General features: G+C 48.3%; 1 pseudogene across 1 annotated transcript in view; it reads left to right on the top strand.

Moving 5' to 3' along the window:
* LOC146805717 (suppressor of tumorigenicity 14 protein homolog) overlaps positions 1–19,225 on the top strand; it is a 402,115-nt pseudogene extending 382,890 nt beyond the window's left edge. The window contains exon 18 of the transcript XR_014967890.1: positions 18,668–19,225. The product of XR_014967890.1 is annotated as a suppressor of tumorigenicity 14 protein homolog (transcript). The remainder of the gene's footprint in view (positions 1–18,667) is intronic.
* Positions 19,226–19,775: the final 550 nt, after the last annotated feature.

Here is a 19,775-nt window from a genome sequence, read left to right as displayed (position 1 = left end):
TTTTTTTTTGGCAAACAAGACAGACTTCTACTCTCTCTACCTTTCCCTTTTCTTTGCTTCCTCACATTTTAATGGTCTGTGGTATATAAGGCCTGGCAATGAGGATATAATTGTGTGCAGTTATTTTGTTATCTTTTTCCTTTTTTTATTTTTCGATTCTCTTTTATGACTTCATGGGTAATGTTCCTTTTATGACCGTTGACAAGCGAATTTGTTTTGGTAAGCAAGCTGGACAAGCAGAGGAAGGGTGGGGGGTGGGGGAGAAACTCATTAGCAATATGTATACATATATTTTCATTCTGTATTGTATTCTGGGGGAAAAAGCCACAATAAAGAATTTATTAAAAACAAAAACAAAATGTGAATGACAGTGCAGCAGACAAATGGATGAAGAGGGCTGACTGAAATCCACTCAATGTCTTTATGATTGTGTAATTTAAGATTTTTTTTTAAATAAATAAGGTATTGACTAACATCAGACCTAAAAATGGCAAACATATTCGCAGAGACGTGTTCAAAATAAAGAGATGCTCATGTGACTATTTGCATGCTGCTGTAAAGCTGCTCTGAACGTTTCCATACTGTGTAATTATCAAAGAAGGGACAACAAATATGACCTGAATGCATGACTTTAGGATACCTCTGCAGAGTTAAACAGGAGACAGGAAGTATGCCAAGCAATCACCCAAGAGAAAATGGGAGAATAAACAATGCAAGGTGTATTTTACAACGTGTGGAGTGAAAGGAGGCCACTTGAATTAGCTTTGTGAAAAAATACAAACGTGGACCTACTTTAATAAAATAATGTACTTATTCAGCTGAGTTTATCATGTTAGTTAGTGTAACCCAAAACTGATTATTGGAGAATTAGCCTTACTTAAGGGTGTCCAAAACTGAAGATTTAAAGCTACTCAGGGCTACTTACTTATGCATCTGTTAAAAGACCAATGTGTACTGATAATTACACAACAAACTTGGTAGTTTGTGATTCGCCAAATGTACATTAAAATCAGAAAGAGAGCTCAGACCTGAAGAGAATCACCTTCTGCCGGACATCTATAGTACCATCATGGCAAAGGTCCCCCACCCCCCCCTTAGCATGCATCCCGCAAATAAATACACACCACACAAGTTTAGACTTGGGAAAAACTGCTGCAGGTTAATTGCATACAACGTTATGTAATCTGGTGGGTTAGCTTACGGGCGATCCAAGGGCAGGCAGCATTCTCACCACCTGCCTGCCTGATGAGCCAAGCAGCACCGTGGCGAACCACCTTTGTACTGCACCTTCAGGTGATCCCCTTCCCGGATCACATGACCATTGGTCCCTTATACTCACGCCCCTTTCAGGGCAGAGCGTAGCTAGGCAAGCACCCGGTTGCTCAGGCCCACAACCCCCCGAAGGACTAACGGGGCGCCGACACAGATTCCAGGAACCTCCCATGAGGCTCCTGGGGTTAGGCTCTGGCACCCCTATGTGCCGCGCAGAGGTACCCTTCTGTACCCATTTGCTTCCAGATCGCCCTGTAACTCCGCCACAGCCCTGGAGGTGGCGACCGTCACCGCCAGGGCCCCCCACCAAACTGCTCTGGTCTTTACCTGCAAACCCTTTGCGCTAACGCCTCTTGTGATTCTAACAATAACAAGTCCATCCCTACTAGTGATAGGTGTACCCCATCAGCTAGTGTCTGATGAAACAAAGGGGCCCTTATGGCCTGTGAAGTTGTGCCGAGCACTATTCACCCTCTTCGGGAAAGTTCCACTGTGTCACATGACTCCGCTCCGCGCCACTCTGGGCGGGACGGTTTCAGAAACCCTGGCTCACACTGCCCCATCTATTTGCTGCTCTTACCAAGCTGCCGTCCTTCTAGCACGAAGTGTACCTGAACACCTGTGTCCAACACCTATGGGACTGCAGCCCACTTGCTGGGTGACCGCTCCCATCTTCCGCCTGCCTACCTTGGCTATATGGCAAGAAGGGTTGTCCTGAACATTTGAACAGTCCCGTCGCTTTGAAATCACGACGCACAGGAATGTTCATAACTAGAAGTATGTGACAATGAGCAAGGCTGCCCTCCAGCACTTACCCTGCATCCCTCATGAAGACTCGCTTGCTCAGCTCCCTCTGTGGTGAAACCCCCTAGGAATACCCGCTTAGAGGACCTGTTTGATTCGAACAATGCGCGCTGTCGGCAATAGTAGCCCATTGTTACCCCATTTATTGGGACGGCAGCACACTATGTCGGCTGACCACGTCCACACCAAGCATGGCTAATCTAGCTGACCGTGCAGGGCTTTTGAGCTTAACCCCAGAAACAGGTCACCTACCCTTGGTTCTGGGGTGCACTTACTTCCCCCCGTTGACCAGACAATTGCACAGACCCCTTTGGGTGCTACCCTGGTGAACACCTTATGGTTGTGGAATCTGGTCTGACCCCGTATGTACTATGCCCACTATTGGCGATACCTCATCCTTTCATATCGTGACAACATCCGCAGTGCACCTCGCTTGCTAACTGCTGTTGGATCACAGATAGCCAATACCTGCTAACCATCTCAGACCCTGGATGCTTAACTCTTAAAAGTGTCAGAATCCCATATTCCCAGTCTCATGTTAGCTGCAGTACACTTTCAGTGGATCCGCTGGGAGATACCACAAACTGCATCGGTCATGAGAACCTTAAGACGCACCCAATTTTCACCTGGGCGTACCTCTAACCGATAGTGGCTTCATACAGCTGAAAGGCCAGAGACACACATATTAAACCTGTTTACTGTTTTTTTCCACTTAGCACCCTCCTGGTTGCAGCTCTATATTTGAGAAGCGCGCATTCCCCCAGGGCAGGATGTCGCTGAACAGCCTGTATCTATTACCCACTCGCTGTTACTGATCTATCGCCAACTGCCCTTACTTGGATTGAAGGAATGCTGGATGCTTCCTAAGGGATGTATAAATAATGCTCCAACCTAGTTGGCCCCAAAATTTAGGGAAACCCAAGTAATAATCCAGCCCTTCATGGTACATCTACCCCAGCGTTGACTATCAACGTATCTGGGACACCGGAACAGAAGATGCCCCTTCCAATCTCAGGTACTAGCCCATAGAAGGATAACCCAGGGGGCAGGCAAGTCTGTGGGAACCAGAGTGGAACATTCTGTGCTACTACCTGCCCTTATCCTGAATAAAGGTAATGCCAAGGTCAATAATACCCTGTCGCCATTTGGCTCTAACGCACTGTTTACCCAACTTTTCATGCACCGCAGCACACTTGATAGATGACAACTACCACCACCCACCTGCTGCCCTGGCTAAAGCGCGGGTGAATATGTCTTACTGAAGTGACTTGAAACCTGCCCATGGTTGCAGAGTGCTGCCTACCCAGAGCGTAGCGTGTCCAGCTCCCTGGCGTCCGTGGCATGTCCGGTGCAGCAAGAGGCAGAAAACATGGTGAGGGGGACTTATGTACCCCTCACCCTGCCTGGTGCACTGGACATGACGCGGCACGCCCGCGACCCAATGCCACTAGAGGGCTGCCCTGCGGTGACCTCGGGCAGCCGCAAAACGTGCTGGGCGAATCAGAACCATGTTTATATAAAACAAACATGGCATTTGGAAAGCCAGTAGTGAGACAAATTACAAGCATTCCTCCCATCACCCAGCAGATGCTCCTGCGCTATGGCGGAGGAGCATCGACACCCCTGCCTGCCTTAAAATGTTTAAAATAAAACGATAAAAGAATGTATTTAGTATTTGTTGGACCTAACATCCGGGGGTGGCTTGGCTCGAGTGGGAAGGCCTATACTCATTAACATGTGCTTGCATCACACTCATTTCACGCTTCACTAAAAAAAAATGACGCTACACCAAGAAGTTAAAGAAAAGGTGGAAAAGCTTTATCTTTCCCTACTTCCTGTTTCTTTTGAATTTCAGATTGAATCAATCAATGTTTGCTTATAACACAATAGGGTCTTAACATTCCATTGTTGCTAGATTGACAGTATATCAAATTCACTAACGCCATGAATGAAGTCAGTAATCATAGCGGTACCCACAGCAATCACCTAGCAATCACCTAGCACTTTGTATAGAGTTTACAGATTAAGTGCTGCACATAACAATGGTTTTAACTTAAGTCACTCAATATTATTCGGCACATAGCGTTGTCATAGCTGTAAATAGGGTCCATAAATATTATGCTGCGCAGGGCATTGACACTGCTGTGGGTAAAATCAATAAATACTATGCTGCACAGGGCGTTGACACTGCTGTTGACAAAATCAATAAATATTATGCTTCTCAGGGCGTTGACACTGCTGTTGACAAAATCAATAAAAATTATGCTGCTCAGGGCGTTGACACTGCTGTTGATAAAATCAATAAATATTATGCTGCTCAGGGCGTTGACACTGCTGTTGGCAAAATCAATAAATATTATGCTGCTCAGGGCGTTGACACTGCTGCTGGCAAAATCAATAAATATTATGCTGCTCAGGGCGTTGACACTGTTGTTGGCATGCCCCTGACTCCCACCAGACCCTCGTCTCTTCAGTCCCAGCCCTGCAGGCTTGATGACGGGTGATTCCCCTGTCCCTCCCCCAGGGGAGGGGCGGCTATGGGCCTCACTCGTGTCTCCCGCCCTCCCCTGGGGTTACCTTACTCTTCGGCCAGTCATAGGCCCTTGCGCGGGTTCCTTGGCCTCCCGGCGATGTCCGGGCCGAGGGCCTTTCTCCCGTGGCAGTTCGGCAGGAGGGTGGTTTGAAAGGCAGAGGCCCGCTCCTCACTCGTCCTGGGCTCGTGCCCGCAGTCGCCTACGCAACGCGACCTGCGAGAGCACTGCCCAGTCAGCAACCCGGGCAGCGGCGGGGGCGGCGTCTCGCAGCCCGCCCCCCGTCATGTGATCTGAGTAACAGGACTTCAGGCCTGGCGCGGCCCACAGGAAACCTCGGCGGTGCGCTCTCCTCACAGATGACCGCGTTTCCAATCACAAAGGCAGCGACGGGGCCCCAGTCCCTCTCACGGCCCCAGGTGACAGGAGAAATGGTCCAGCGGACCCCAGGCCACAGCGGTAAGGGTCTCCTTATGGAATCTTCAGTAGGGGTGGCTCAACTTAAGGGGGGTGATCTACAGCTCCGGGCAATCATCCCGGACAGCCAGTTTCCCCAGATCTGTGGCGCCGGTCACGTTTCTACCCATTCCAGAACAGCTGTCAATTACAAGGTCTGGGTTACTCCAGGGATATAGAGACTTTGGGCCAGTGATGGAACTTCCTATCCCTAGTCCCTTTAGAAGTCCTGACTAGGCAAATAGCCCATAAAGTAGGCTTGTTCCCCACGGTCAGAGGCTAGAGGCAGGGTTAGGTCACAAGGTAGGGGGCAGTGTCGACTGGGGGGGAAAAGCAGGCCCGAGGTATGGTCAATTCCCCCCTCTAGCGCACCCACCTCCCTACTCAGGTGCCTGGCTCCTGACTACCTCACCTCACACCTTCTGCCCAAAATGGCCACCGCCCCTCACCCCTATATATAGCCTGGGCCCTGACTTGCCAGAGTGACCCAGAAGGTTCTGGAACCCCTCATGACAGCCTATGGCCCAGGTTCTGAGGTGACAGTTTAGGCCACCATTTTGTAGAGGAGACCTCATCCACCCTCCATTTTGGAGAAGCACCTTGTGCCTCACCCTCAATTGGTGAGAATGGGCACCCAGGGCCTCTACGTCCACACCAAAAAGTGACTAGTAGACAGAAAAAATTGGAGGGTAAAGGGAAAAAAATAAGGAGGGAACAGCCAAAGGACTGGCAGGTCTAACAGTATTGTTTTGTTTTTCTTCCATTGAATGAGGCTTGGGGGCAGGGCCATCACAGGGCAATTCAGGAGAGGCAATGGTGAGCACTGCCTCAGTGCACATGTGGGTTTCGCCGCCGTCTCAGGACGGCTAAACCCACATTCCCACTGAAGCTGCCTCCAACCCAGCTGCGGTTGCCAGGTTGGAGACAGCAGGCACAGGCTCCCATTCTCCCTGGGAGCGCAAATCTTGGGCACTCAGGCCAATCCTGATGCTGCTCTCATGCATGAGAGCAGCGTCACGATTCGCCACAGGGGAGGCTGGGAGCCCGTGCTGCAGTGAGGAAGAAACAGAAGAGCTGTGTTTCAGCAGGCACAATGCGGTAGGTAAGTTCTTTTTCTTACTTTTTATTTTACTGTTTTTGTCTGTCTTCAGTTCCCCCTCCGACTCTGCCCCGCCCGCCACTCCGACAGCACACCACCCACTACTGCCATTCTCCTTTTGCGTATTTGATGCAATGCTCTAAGTGGCCAGGGTATGCCCAGGCTTGGGTCCTTTGCTCGCTGTGCCACTGAAAGCAAGCTGCATCTGACTGTGGAGCCCCAGTCAGGGAGAAACCCATTTGGGTTGCTAGTGTTTTGCTTAAGAGAGGACCTGGCCTGGGAGTCCAGGCCAGACTGTTCCTATTGGAGCAGAGTCCAGGCTGAATTGCAAATGGCTGAGTCTAATCTGAGGCGACATGCGGGCAAAAGGATGATGGATGGAATACTATCCAGAGCGATTGCCATGGTAAGAAAAATTGCAAGCATTCCTCCCGTCACTTTTTGTGTCTTTATTGTTTGAAAATTCATATCACACAGGACAGTTTGGAATAGCAGAATTCAAAATAGTATGCTTGTCATGCAGTTGGAATGGAAAATAGTCTCATTCTATTTTGAGCAGTGAGATGGCTGGAAAAAGCTGCCGCAGGCTTTTTTTTCCCTTTCTGATACAGAGCAGTTTATTTTATTTTCTGGAACCACAGTTTATAATCTTTCCCCAGGTGCAAGCCCTGGCCCATTCTCTTCACCTGCATAGCTACAGGCAGTGTGACTGTGCCAGGTTATGATGTGAATCAAGCTCGCATAAATAACCGCTCTTCCCAAACATCCCCTGGCGCTGAAGGTGGTGCGGCAACGATGAGGCCCTCAAGAGGTCGGTAAAGGTATCGTTACCTAGGATGGTGACGTGAGAACAGTCAGGGTGGCTCTCATCACTAGAGTGCGAATGAAACGCTGCGCAAGTGCGAGCTGCGTCACGATGGCATTCATTATATAAAACCTGAATTTTGGTTCCCAAAGCAGTAGCAGTAATGTGGCCCTGGAAATAGATTATATGTGCCAGGTCACTGAATAAGCAAGCCTAAGCTCCTAGAATGCGTGCAGAAGTATATGAAAGGAAAATCACAGATTGTATGGATTCACGCACGTGCACTCACTCCAGTGTGGCCCTCCCGCTCTTACAAAATCAATTACAGCACCTGCTTCAAATGTACACAAGCTCGAATATTTGAATGCTGCTTGTACATTCCACTGTCTAACAACACAGGGTTTGACTCTTAATTCAGCAAGGCTGAGCCATAATAGAATCAACAACAAAGGAAATGCCTGTACTGATAATTATTTGTAAATCAACTCATACAAGTGTCCATAAATCAAATACCGACAACTAGAAGACTGAAAGGACAGTACGAAAATGTTAGTGTTTGGTTTACTTTAATTTAAAGTAAACTTTCATTTAAAGCATCTGGAGACCTAATTAAAAAGCATGTTCCAATACATTCTATTTAGAAAATGTTTGGGTCTTTTCGTAGGGTCTTTTCTTTAATTGTTTTGGCTCTTGAAATATATTGATCAAAGGATAAGACCACTATTTCACAAGTTGTTGTTTGATGTTGTGTTTGTCAGTGATTTGTCCTAAATGTCTTGCACTATTTATGTATGTAGTCACGGTCATTTATTGTGTGATGTATGGTTATTATTTTTTTGTGGACAAATGTGTATAAATATTTGATAAAACACGAAATGTAAAAAGTAATTCAATTTTTTGAAAAAAACTTTTTTTTAAAAGCTTAAAATTGAATCTTCTAGTTTTTTTTCAATTTTTTTTTATTGAGCGGGCGTGGCAAGCTAACATGGCGGACGTGGGCTGAGTGAGCTCTGTCCAGCCCACCGACTAGCCGACATTTATCCTAACTCCTTTGCGTTCTGAAATGTAGTGGTGACGATCCATCGATGCTGCACTGACTCTGCAATCGCCCTGAGAGATATTTGTGAGCCCGCAGAGATCCTGAGTGGCGTGATCGAGCGGCGCCGGGAGAGAGGCCTGGCTGCTACCGGTGAAGCCGGGGAGTCACATTTGGGACCACCGGAGACGGTTGGGAGACGTGCGGCATACAGGGCCCGCCCATCGACAAACGATCAAGTTGGCGAGTCTTACTGATGGCGGAGGACCTGGCTGGCCGGCGTGAGTGCTGGGCGTGACTCTGTAGTTCTGCTGCCGGGCCCGGGGCACAGTCTGAGGTGGAGATTCGGCGGCCGGATCGGGCCGCGCAGGTGAGGCGAGGGCAGGGAGCTGAGATCGGGCCCTGCGGCAGTGAAGGCGACCGGCGGCATTGACAATCGCCGAACCGGCTCGCAGGCTCGTGACCCGTGGTGTGGCCTCCCCTTCTACCGGCACTGCTTATATTGTGTGGGGGATCGGCGGTGCAGCCGGCCCGCGGGGGGAACAATTGGGGGTTTATCTCGCGCACTCTTTTCCTACCTCCTCACCTGGGACCGGCGGGGGCCAGTCCGGCCCTCACATCGGCGGTTGGGCAGACCACGCACAGGAGAGGTGAGAGTTGTGTGCTGCGTTCATGCCCCTGAGGCGGCGAGGGTGACAGGTGGCACTGAAGATCGCCGATCCGGATTGCAGGATTGTGCGCTGAGGTGTGCCCCCCCCATAGGTACGATTAATCTTTTGTGGGGGATCGGCAGTGCACTCAGCCCACGGGTGTGGTGCTGGGGGGTTACCACACGTTCTTTTACCCCCTCCTCACCTGGGCTCGGCAGGGGCCAGTGAGAATCCCACATCGGCGGTCGGGCGGGCCGCGTGGGGCTGGTCTGCTGACTGGGGGTGCCTTCATCTTTCTGGTGGGTTAGTGGGGGATCGGCGGCTGAGTCGGGCCGCGGGGGCAGAGCTCCAATGGATTGAGTTCGGCTTCTGCTCCCCCCCCTGTGCTGGGTCATTCGAGGGGCCGGCTTGGACGGTGGACGGCGGACCTTAGTCCCCAAGAGTACCTTCCTCCTGAGTGTGTGCTAGTGGTGGGGGACCAGCGGCGAAGTCGAGACGCGAGGGGGAGGCTGCGGAATTGGCGGACTGGCCTTTTGCACTTGCGTTTCCCCCACCCAAGAGTTATGTCGGGATTGAGGGAGTGCCCACATCGGCGGTCGATCGGGCCGCGTGGGCGCACATTGGGCCTCAGGGACTGGTAGTTATTCCTACGCCGGGTGGAACTGCATGGCAGGAGTGCCAGCGAGCCTCATTGCTCCGACTATAGAGACCGGGTCTTGCAGTTGAGTTGAATTTACTTACGGGCCTGGGGTCCATGGTGAGGAGGGGCCCCGCAAAGGTCTGATAGGCTGGGTGGATTTGTAGCGTCTGCTGGCCAGTTCCCACTCGGCGGCCTGGTCGGACCGCGGGAGCTAGCGGTATTCGCGCCTGTGCCCTACCCGGCTCTTCCTGGTACTGTGCGGGGGCATCAGGGGCAGATATGACAAGGGACAAGGGGGGTGGCGGATCGAACAAGCAGGGTCCCATTGTGGAAATATGGATTTTTATGATCAGTTATGTCCCCTATCTTGGACCCCAACGGTTTCATGTATAAATCACAAGTACATGTATGTTCCCTCCAGTTCCAGTTATGAAGACGCAAACACATGTGCGTCCACCGTCAACATGTCCTCTTTCAGATCCGCCATGAATGGGCCGGATATTCTATTCCTAAGTATGAAAGGCCACCGGCTTTATATGGTTCATTTATCCCATTTTACAGTCCAGGCGAGTAGGCCCTGATTCTGCCATTAAGCCTTTTCCTGCCTTCTGCCTCTGAAAGCTCCAGTCTGAGCTCGCATCTGTATCCATGAACTTTGTCCTACTCCCTGCGCGGCTAACGGTGCCTGACTCCAGCCTGTTGCCTGCCAAAAAACTGTATTTCACCTTCGAGATTATCTGCTCCGCTCCCTATCCAATGCATTCCTGTCTAGTAGTTTAAGTAAACATTCTTCCAGCTACCGAGCAAAGGGCCCGGCTTCTCTGTCTTTATGCAAGTAATTCATAGCCCTGTTACTATGGAAGATTTCTGCCCTCGCATCTAGTGTAGACACTTAGACGCTAGTACACGCACTCACAGTCAGTATAGAATAGATTTTGTTCGAAAGACCTTTCCTTTTGGATAACACAGTTCTTTAAACATAGGATGTTAGATATGATTTGGGATTAGGTTGACTTGACCCCCCAGACTTCTGTCTCCACATGTAGAGCTAAATGTCAAGTCCCCTTCACCCCCTAGTTGCACGTCAATCACACGTCATACTGCTGCGCGCACATCTCTGCCGAGTATTTCTGCTGACATTGCGAAATTCTTTCATGGAACCACCCTATTGTGACATCATACCTGATGACGTTCTTTAAGTTACGCCCAGTTACACCCACTTTAGTTACGCATGTATGTTTTATCTTTGTTATCAATTGTTACGCCTCCTGCATCTGTTTCACTGTAATGCCTATTGTATAAAAATGATTACTTGTCAATAAAGTATGGTCCTTCACTTCCTGAACCTTCGTGGTGATGGAATATGGAGTCCATCAATTCGAATTGATTTTGGAATAAAGCCCGTTCCGAACCTCTAATACCACGGATTCTGCCTCTTATTTTTCTGAGCTATTATTATTAATTTTCCGCATCAAATTAAGTTCCGGTAATTAAATTATTTACCACACCATCGACAAGTTCACGGGTCTGGGGACAGCGGCTGGGGCCTCCGGGGGCCCACCGGGAGCTATACCAGACAATGCAGCCCTCCTGGCTCCTATCACCCAGTCCAGGGACATGTTGGATGCAAAAATTGGGACAGTTGGTGCGGACGTCATGTTGTTGAGGCAGGATCTGCGCACAACGGTGACCCATATCACGGAGGCTGAGTCCCGGATTTCGGGGGTGGAGGATGATGTCACGGTATTAAAGCAGAAGGTTGCTAAGATGGAGACAGTCCAGAAGGCCTTGCACTTCGAGTGGAGGACGCGGAAGGGAGGGCTCGACGCAACAAGGGAATCAACCGTTTCGATGGAGATTATCAGCTTGGCACTTGCAAAATGCAGAGTATGGGTCCCATATGAGCGAAGCAATTGTCCGGTATCTGACGGATAATGAGGGGTCTGTCACTGGTGCCGCGACTTTGTGGGAAGCGATGAAGTCCACCTTGCGTGGCGTTGATATATCTTGGTACGCGGCGGCCCGAAGGAAGCGCAGGGTAGAACTGATTCATGCAGAAGCGGGGGTGGAGGCACTTGAGCGTCGGTGTCAGGGGGCAGGGAGAGACCAGAACGTGCGGCAATTGCTCTATGCACAACAGGCATGTGCCGCCCTGCTAGTGGATGAGGCACGACAGGTCTGGCTGGCGATGCGCAGCAGAGTATATCAATGGGGGGACAAGTTTAGTAAAATGTTGCACCGTCTCTGTCAGGGTACCTTCCATGCCCAGGCCCTACCGGGTATTTTGGATTCGGCAGGGATGCCGATTACGGATCCCCCAGCCATAGCTGAGAGTTTTGCCGCCTACTTTGCAGAATTGTACGCCCCGCGGGAATGTTTATCAGGATCCACCATTGATAAGTTCCTTGCGGACTTACCCCCCAAAATGGTGCCAGATGCGGTACGGGAGCAGTTGGAGGCCCCCTTGACAGATGAGGAGTTGGGTGTGGCATTGGGGGAGCTCAATTCTGGTAAGGCACTGGGATCCAATGGGTTTCCTAGTGAATTCTTCCGTTGTTATAATATGCAATTAGTCCCATATTACCGAGCAGTAGTGGAGGAGGCCCGGGAAGGGGGCGTGCTCCCTCCGGATTGGAGACACCCGGAAGTGGTGGTGTTCCATAAGCCCGGTCGGCGCCCAGATCAACATGCCTCGTATCACCCCATATCCCTGTTAAACGTGGAGGCCAAAATACTGGCGAAGGCGTTGGCAAATCGTCTTCTGCCCCACATTACTGCCTTAGTGCACCTGGACCAGGCGGGGTTTATGCCCCAGAGGGCGACCAGACACAACATACGGAGGGCGCACGTTGCGGTGGTAGCCATACGGCAGATGGGAGAGCCGGCGGCGCTACTCCTGGCACATATGGACAGGGCGTTCGATTCCCTCAGCTGGGTCTACCTCTTTACTTTGCTACGGAGGCTCAATCTTGGTCCCCGCTTCCTCTCCTACATAACGCTCCTCTACACGGAGCTCACAGCGTCGGTTCGTTTGGCTGGCACGTCCTTCCCCACATTTTCCATAGGACGGGGCACGAGGCAGGGGTGCCCCCTGTCTCCGTACCTCTTAGCCCTAGCCATGGAGCCGCTGGCGGAGTGGGTACGCATTGATGCGCAGGTCCGGGGATTCGAATGGGCCCCGGGTCTGTCCGACCGGATTGCACTATACGCAGATGATGTCTTATTTTTTCTTACAGACGTGGACAGGACAGGGCCACGGCTTCTGCGCATTTTGCAGATTTTTGGGGAAACGTCAGGTTTGCACATGAACCCTCGCAAGTCCACCTTGTGGGCTCTGGGAGAACGAACGAGAGTGGGTGCATGGGCGTCCTCGGTCCAGTTAGCAGTGGGGGGCCTGAAGTACTTGGGGGTATTCCTGTCAGACATACCGGCAATCTCCTGGGAACGGAACGTGGCTCTGGTATGGGAGCGAGTTCGCTCAGACATTAAATCTTGGTCCCATATGCGTCTGACCCTGTTTGGCAGATCGGCAATCTTAAAGATGGTGGCGCTCCCTCGGCTCCTCTATCAGCTACAGAACCACCCATACCGGATCCCGCCTAGCTGGTATAGGCTGGTGAACTCTGTGCTCTGGCAATTTTTGTGGGAGGGGGGTAGGGTGGCGTGGCAATACGTACGTGCTTCCTGTCCACATATTGCGGAGGGCTTGCGACCTCGGAGATTTTATCGTACTACCAGGCATCGCACTTGCTGGTTCTTAATGAATGGTGGTATGGGGATAGGGGAGACCTGGCATATGTGCTGGAACGGCAGCTTATGGGGCGTCATTCACAATACACACTCCTATACTCGGCACCGTTGAGAGGTGCGCTGCCACCGGTCACACGGATAGTGTTTCAGATTTGGAGGCAGGCTCTGCGCCGCATGGGATGGTGGGACACCTTGACTCGGGAGACCCCTCTGTGGAACAATGGGCGCCTGACCCAACTGGCGGCTCTGCAGGGCTTCAAGGCATGGGACGATATTGGCATTTTGACACTGGGAGATGTGATAAGGGGTAGGACAATCAAGTCCTTCCAGGATCTACTGAGGGAGTTCCATATGCCACGGTCGCAATTTTTTCGATACCTCCAGCTTCATCATGCCCTGTCTCCAAGTCTGGAGGGTTTGGAGTCACTCCGTGAATTTAGCCAATTGGAGGTGAAAGTCTTTATGGGGGATCTGAAAGAAAAAAAGATCTTCCAGATATACCAATCCCTGGTCACACACTGTTCCTCCCCACTGCGCAAACTTCGGGGGGATTGGGAGGCAGACGTGGGCGCCCTAGAGGAGGAGGACTGGACGGAGGCACTGGCAGCACCGCGGGGCGCGGCAATAGCGATGCGGCTCCGTGTGGTTCAGTTTAAATACCTTCACAGGGTTTATTTCACAAGAACACGACTGTGGCGGGTGGGATTGATTGATTGCTTCCCCAGAGTGTCTACGCTGTGGTAGGGAGGAAGGAACTTTTCTGCATACTATATGGAAGTGCACGTCCTTAGATCGTTTTTGGAGGGGAGTATTTGCATGCCTCTCAGAGGTACAGGGGTGGGAGCTCCCCCGAACACCGCGGCTGGCTATACTCCATATCATGCAAGGCATAGGGGGCAATATTTACAAACGACATCTTATGCTGTTGGGGTTTACGCTGGAAAGACGGGATATTGCTAGGGAGTGGAAGGCAACACGGGCCCCTTCCATGACTGTATGGAAGAATGGATTGGATTTTTGTATGGGGCTGGAGCAACCCATCTTTGTGGCCAGGGGGTGCCCACGCAAACACTATAAGATTTGGAAACGGTGGGCGGACTATCGGGGAATATGGTTAGAGCCGCCGGTGGAGGTGGAGACCCATTCATTGGGGTAGTTACTAGTAGGGTCCAGTGGCAGGGGGGGGAATGGGGGTGCGAGCTATGAGGGTGGGATATTTGGTTGGTGTTAGCATGAGAACATGATTAAGCGGAAGTAGTGCGATTACAGGGGAGTTGGGTGAGGAAGGGGGGAGTAAAAGGTAGGGAAACTAGTTGCTTTCCAACATGCATTCGTTCTATATCTTGATTTTCCATATACAAATGTTGTTTCCATTTCTGTATATGTATAATTGATGTGGCAGACGTCTCTGGAGTACAGAGCCCTGCGTTGTGATAGTCAAATTGACGAAATAAAATATGTTTTCAATGCATTTATTGAGCAGAGCATTAGGTTCATGAGATACATAGTATACTTGAAATCATTATTAAAACCAGTTTCTACGAAAAATCGAAATGACAGCCTCTCCATACATTATAAAAAAGAGCTAAAACTGAAGCAGCTAATCATACACTCCTTCACATATAAACAAAGTGCAAATTTATCTTAGAACACAGCAGCAATGAAGAAAGTTCCTAGTGCGTCTAAAGTGCAATACCAATAAAGTGCTAGTGCCTTCTTGTCGCCTAAAGCCATCATAGCTACAACATTTTATTAAAAAGAAAAATTGTGGCTGTAGCGGCTCATAACATCATTGACTAAAAAAAAAATCCATCATTCTATAACGTGCAAGAACTATGAAAGTGCTAGTGCTACTAAAGTGCAATAAGAAAAAGTTCTAATGCATTATAGCGATCAATCAATCAATCAATCAGCAGATTTGTAAAGCGCACTATTCACCCGCGAGGGTCTCAAGGCGCTGGGAGGAGGGGGGGAGCTGCTATTGCTCGAACAGTGAGAGCTGCTGCATCGATTTACCAACCCTAGTGTTATGATCTCTCTTTAAACTTTTCTAATTCATTAAAAAACTTCCAATTTTTTTCAAATTTCCTGATAGCTTCAACCCTCCTAGCATAGGCTTCTTCAAATTTTCGGGTTCTTTTCATTTTATTGAGCCATTTCAAATGAGAGGGAGCTTCCCTGGATTTCCAATTTTGTTGAATTAGAGAGCGAGCCACCGAACAAGAAATAAATACAAAGGCTTTTTCAGGCTCGAATAGCATCGTTCCACTTCTGCAGATTCCAAACAAAGCAGCTTCGGTCTCGAGCGCAACACTTTTTCCGATTGCTTGCTTGGTATCCGAAAAAACTGCCTCCCAAAAAAGCCTCAGTCCTGGACATACAAAAAAAGTATGGTGCCACCCGCCTTCCTCATCTATCTGACTGCGAAAACACTTGTTTTCAGTTCCTGGGAATCTTTTTTTTAAGGCGGCCGGAGTTAAATAAGAAAGCCATCGTGATAGAAAGGCCATCCTTTTGAAATTTACAGCGCGCAGAGATTTGCTTCCTAAATAACAGATGGCCTCCCACTCCTTTAAAGCCAGCCTACGTCCAGTCTCCCGAGTTATTTTTTCCAAGTGATTCTCTATCACAGGAACTTGCCCATGCTTATGTAGCAACCTATACCAGTTTCCCACCCCTTTAACATTAGCCCCATAAAGGGCTACCGTAAGTTGGTTCGGGGTATCTAAAATGCCACTGGTATTTTTTAATAGATGAACACCACGTAAATATTCAATAAAGGTTGGTTTCCGATGGCTCTCCGCCCTCGCCGTTACTTCTTGCCAGGAAATCGGCCTGTTTTGAACTATAAAATGCCTTAGCTCAGATAGTCCTCAGCCTTCCCAGCTATTATATGCCTTAATTGCAGCTGGAGACCGAGACTAGTACATTCTCTCAGTTTTAGATACTGGAGACCCGACAAACCCATCTTTTTAAAAAAGGACGGAAGTCTAAAAATATAATCTTTTAACGTCTTGTAGCAAGTTTTTTTGGGGAGTTTGGAAGTTTTTAAAAACACTCGAGTTAGTGATCCAATTTCTTGTGTCATTTTATCCATAAAAAGCTGTCTCTGGTGGAGTTAGATCCCATCAAGCTTGATACTAAATCTAGAAAAGCGGCCTCATAGTATGTTCTCCGGTGCGGCAGCGCTAAACCCCCTTGTACTATTGGTAATTGTACCACATTCAATTTGACCCTTGGAGCTCTCTTGCCCCAAACAAATTCCCTAAGTAAGGTGTCAATTTCCCTAAAATAGAACTGATTTATCTTGATCGGGACCTTAGTAAACTCCAAAAATATAGCCAACAGCAGTATGGACATTTTGATCAATAAAACTCTGCTCACTATCGATAGAGGGAGTAGTGTTCATTGTTCCAAAAGCTTCTTGATCTTGCCCTTCATTCTTAAATAATTCAACTCAAATAACTGATGGTACTGGTTAGATACAAATATCCCAAGATATCTTATAGGGTCAGATTTTGTTGCTTGTATCTTCAAGCAGGATGGAAAAGAATTCAGATCTGCGTTGAGGGCAAGAACCTCGGTTTTATTGGCATTTATTTTATACCCGCCTATTTGTTCAAAATCCCAAAATTCCCTCAAAGCTGTTTCGAGGTTCTCTTTATCGGGAGTCAGGTATAAAATAATGTCGTCTGCAAAGAGTTGTAGCTTGGCCATGCCAGGGATCGGTGGTTTAATAGCAGGATTATTTCGTATCTTTAAAACCAATCTTCTAGTTGTCGGTATTTGATTTATGGACACTTGTATGAGTTGATTTACAAATAATTATTAGTACAGGCATTTCCTTTGTTGTTGATGCATGTACATTCCAGGCAGCATAACAGTGGCATAATTATGCAAAAAGCACATATTACGATGTAAGTCACTGGCAGAAGAGAACTACTTTGTGCATGGATGGGCTCCTTGTGCAAGGGCAGAATGCAATCACAGTGAACGTAGCCGGTGGTTATAGGGGGGCTGACCCATTGTTCCATGAAGCATGCTGCATGCTGCAGTGGGCAAAATAAAAGTATAAAGGACACATCAACAAGCCAATGAATGAAGAAGGTTGGCCAAGAGCCCCTATAAGTAAGTAAATTATGCATCTAATTTTGGTCAAATCAAAAGCCCTTGGCATACACCAAACCTAAAAGCAAAACAGGAAAATCATCAAAATTGAGTACTTTATCCATTCAATTATACAACTAAAGCTAAAAGTGCACGCTAAAAACACATAACAAATACTGTGTAGTTACATAAACTATTGCAAATCGATTGTAAAAGCAAACAGAACCAGACTTTTAGAGTTAAGAGAATAATCAAGGAGCCATCTCCTTGCCATTTCAGAATCTCAAAACACAGCTAAATAGGTTTGGATTTTTCTCAGAGAAAGGTGGTAACTTCAGACAAGCACTTGTTGCTTAAATGTTGCTGTTTTTTTTTTTTAAAGGTCCTGCATGGAAAGAAGAAACATGACAGAGCGAGCATCTGACGCCCTCTTGTGACAGTAGTTGTATTAGCGTATTCTCTATTTTAAAAACAGGTTCTGAATACAGTGAAGACCACCTGGAGCCGCATTACACTTGAAGCGCATTTTCCTTAATTGCGCTGGGAGCACCATTAGAAAGGTGTACCCAGCGCAATGAAGGAAAATGTGCCACATTATGGTGAATGCGCTGCCCCCAGGGCAACCTCAAACCCACACTGATCTGCGAGCAGCGCATTCATGCGAAAAACGGAGCAGTTGCTTTAAAGTCGTTCCGTGACTCACAATGCAGGAGGCAACCCACCTGCATTTTTAAAGGGGATTGGAGAGCTCCTGGCAGGCGGATGCAGTCAGTGACTGCACCCACCTGCATGGAGTTGTCTAGGGGGTCCATGGGACCCCTAAACCCCCTCCAGAGGGCTACCGTCAGGGGGTGCACTGACAGTGCACCTCCTGAGAGCTTCTTTGCCTCTGTGCCCGTGTCTGTACTACAACGCGGGTGCAGAGGCAAAGGGATTCCCTCATTTGCATAGGGCATGTCCCCAATCAAATGAGGGAGTGCCCCCTGAAGATAGCGCTGGCACTTTATGTGAACCAGTGCAATCAGTATTAAAGAAGGGGCCACACAAGCATCTGTGGCCCCTTCTATAATACCTAAAAGGTGTCTCACTATCAGTGCGCCCCCTCAGAGCCACTCTCTGGAGGAGGGAAATGGGATCCTTTGGACCCCCTAGACATCCCCTTGCACCTGCCTGCAAGGGGATCTCTAATCCCCTTTAAAAGATCAGGCAGGTTGCTACCTGCACTGTGAAAACATGGAGCGGCTTCAAAGCAGCTGCTCCGTTTTTCACATGAATGCGCTGCCCTGGGGGCAGCGCAAGTTCCTAGCTGCCCTGGGGCAGCGCATTCACCCAAATATGATGTATTATCCTTCATTGCGCTGGGCGCACCTTTGATTTTCCAATGCCTACTAACAAGTGTGGCTTCTGCAGCAACATATTTGTATTCACCTCATACCACCATGGTATAACTGACAATGAAACATTGAAAAAGAACTAGAAATGCCCACTTATCATGATGTTATTCAATTTTTATGCAGGGAGATTCTGGAGGTCCACTGGCCTGTCTAGGACGAGGGAATAGATGGTATCTTGCCGGTATCGTCAGCTGGGGTGAAGGATGTGCTCGCCGCAGTCGGCCAGGCGTGTATACAAAAGTAACTGAACTTTACGACTGGATCGATGAACAGATTAATTGAAGATTTCATAATAAACCAGGAGGAAATGATTCCTGAGCAAGCAATTTTTACAGAGAAAATTGTGGGAAAGCCGCACAAGTTTACAACATGTTTATAGCATTTTAACCATTTTTACAACTGCACAAATTATATTTTGCTGTAATTTCCATATAGCCGTAAATAATATTTATGAATCAAGATACATTTTGGAAATGTCCAAGCAGCAAGTTTAATCCATCAATGATGGTAATTTGATTGCGCGTATTCAAACTTTCTCTTAATAAATGAAGCCAGCATTACCCGAAGGAAATTTTGGACTTGTCGAAGCCCATATTACGTCTGTACATGTTTGTTATTGTGACTCAAGTGCCATTTCTGCCATTCTTGTAATAAAGAAAGAAAGCACTACCTATGCCTAGTAAAATGAAAGTTTATTCTTTTTTTTAAAACCACAAGAGAATATGCATTTAATAATAAAAAAAAAATTGTATGGTGTCAAAAGAAATACATTAGAATCTGGTTGTAAAAAATGCAGTACTAACCAAGCGCATGTCTAATTACCAATTGTATTTGCATCTATTAAAAACCTGCGAGGTGCCATGGGCTTAGGTAGTAATTCCATTTCTCCACCTTGAAATATTTTTTACTGGATCCAACTCCACCCTGTGGGTTTCTGCGCACTACACTACAAGTGCCCAGCAGAAAAAAACAAGGGCAGTTCTACAGGTCACAATATTGAAGCCAACACCCACCACTAGAGAACAACAAAAACACCAAGTGAGAAAAAAGGTAACCCCTAATGTTAATTTTAGGTCTGGGAAAAGAGGCAAAAACACAGCAGAAGTACAATATCCCACGCAACCTGTATGTCTTCTGTATAGACTCTAAGTGCCCAATGCCCTGACCAAAAGCAACTTCCAAGCATGTCACTATTTTGTGTATTTCTTTTCTTTTCTTATTTTATATTCAT

Source organism: Triturus cristatus, chromosome 8 (assembly GCF_964204655.1).
Source record: "Triturus cristatus chromosome 8, aTriCri1.1, whole genome shotgun sequence".
NCBI lineage: Eukaryota > Metazoa > Chordata > Amphibia > Caudata > Salamandridae > Triturus > Triturus cristatus.
This window is presented reverse-complemented; position numbering and strand designations above follow the sequence as displayed.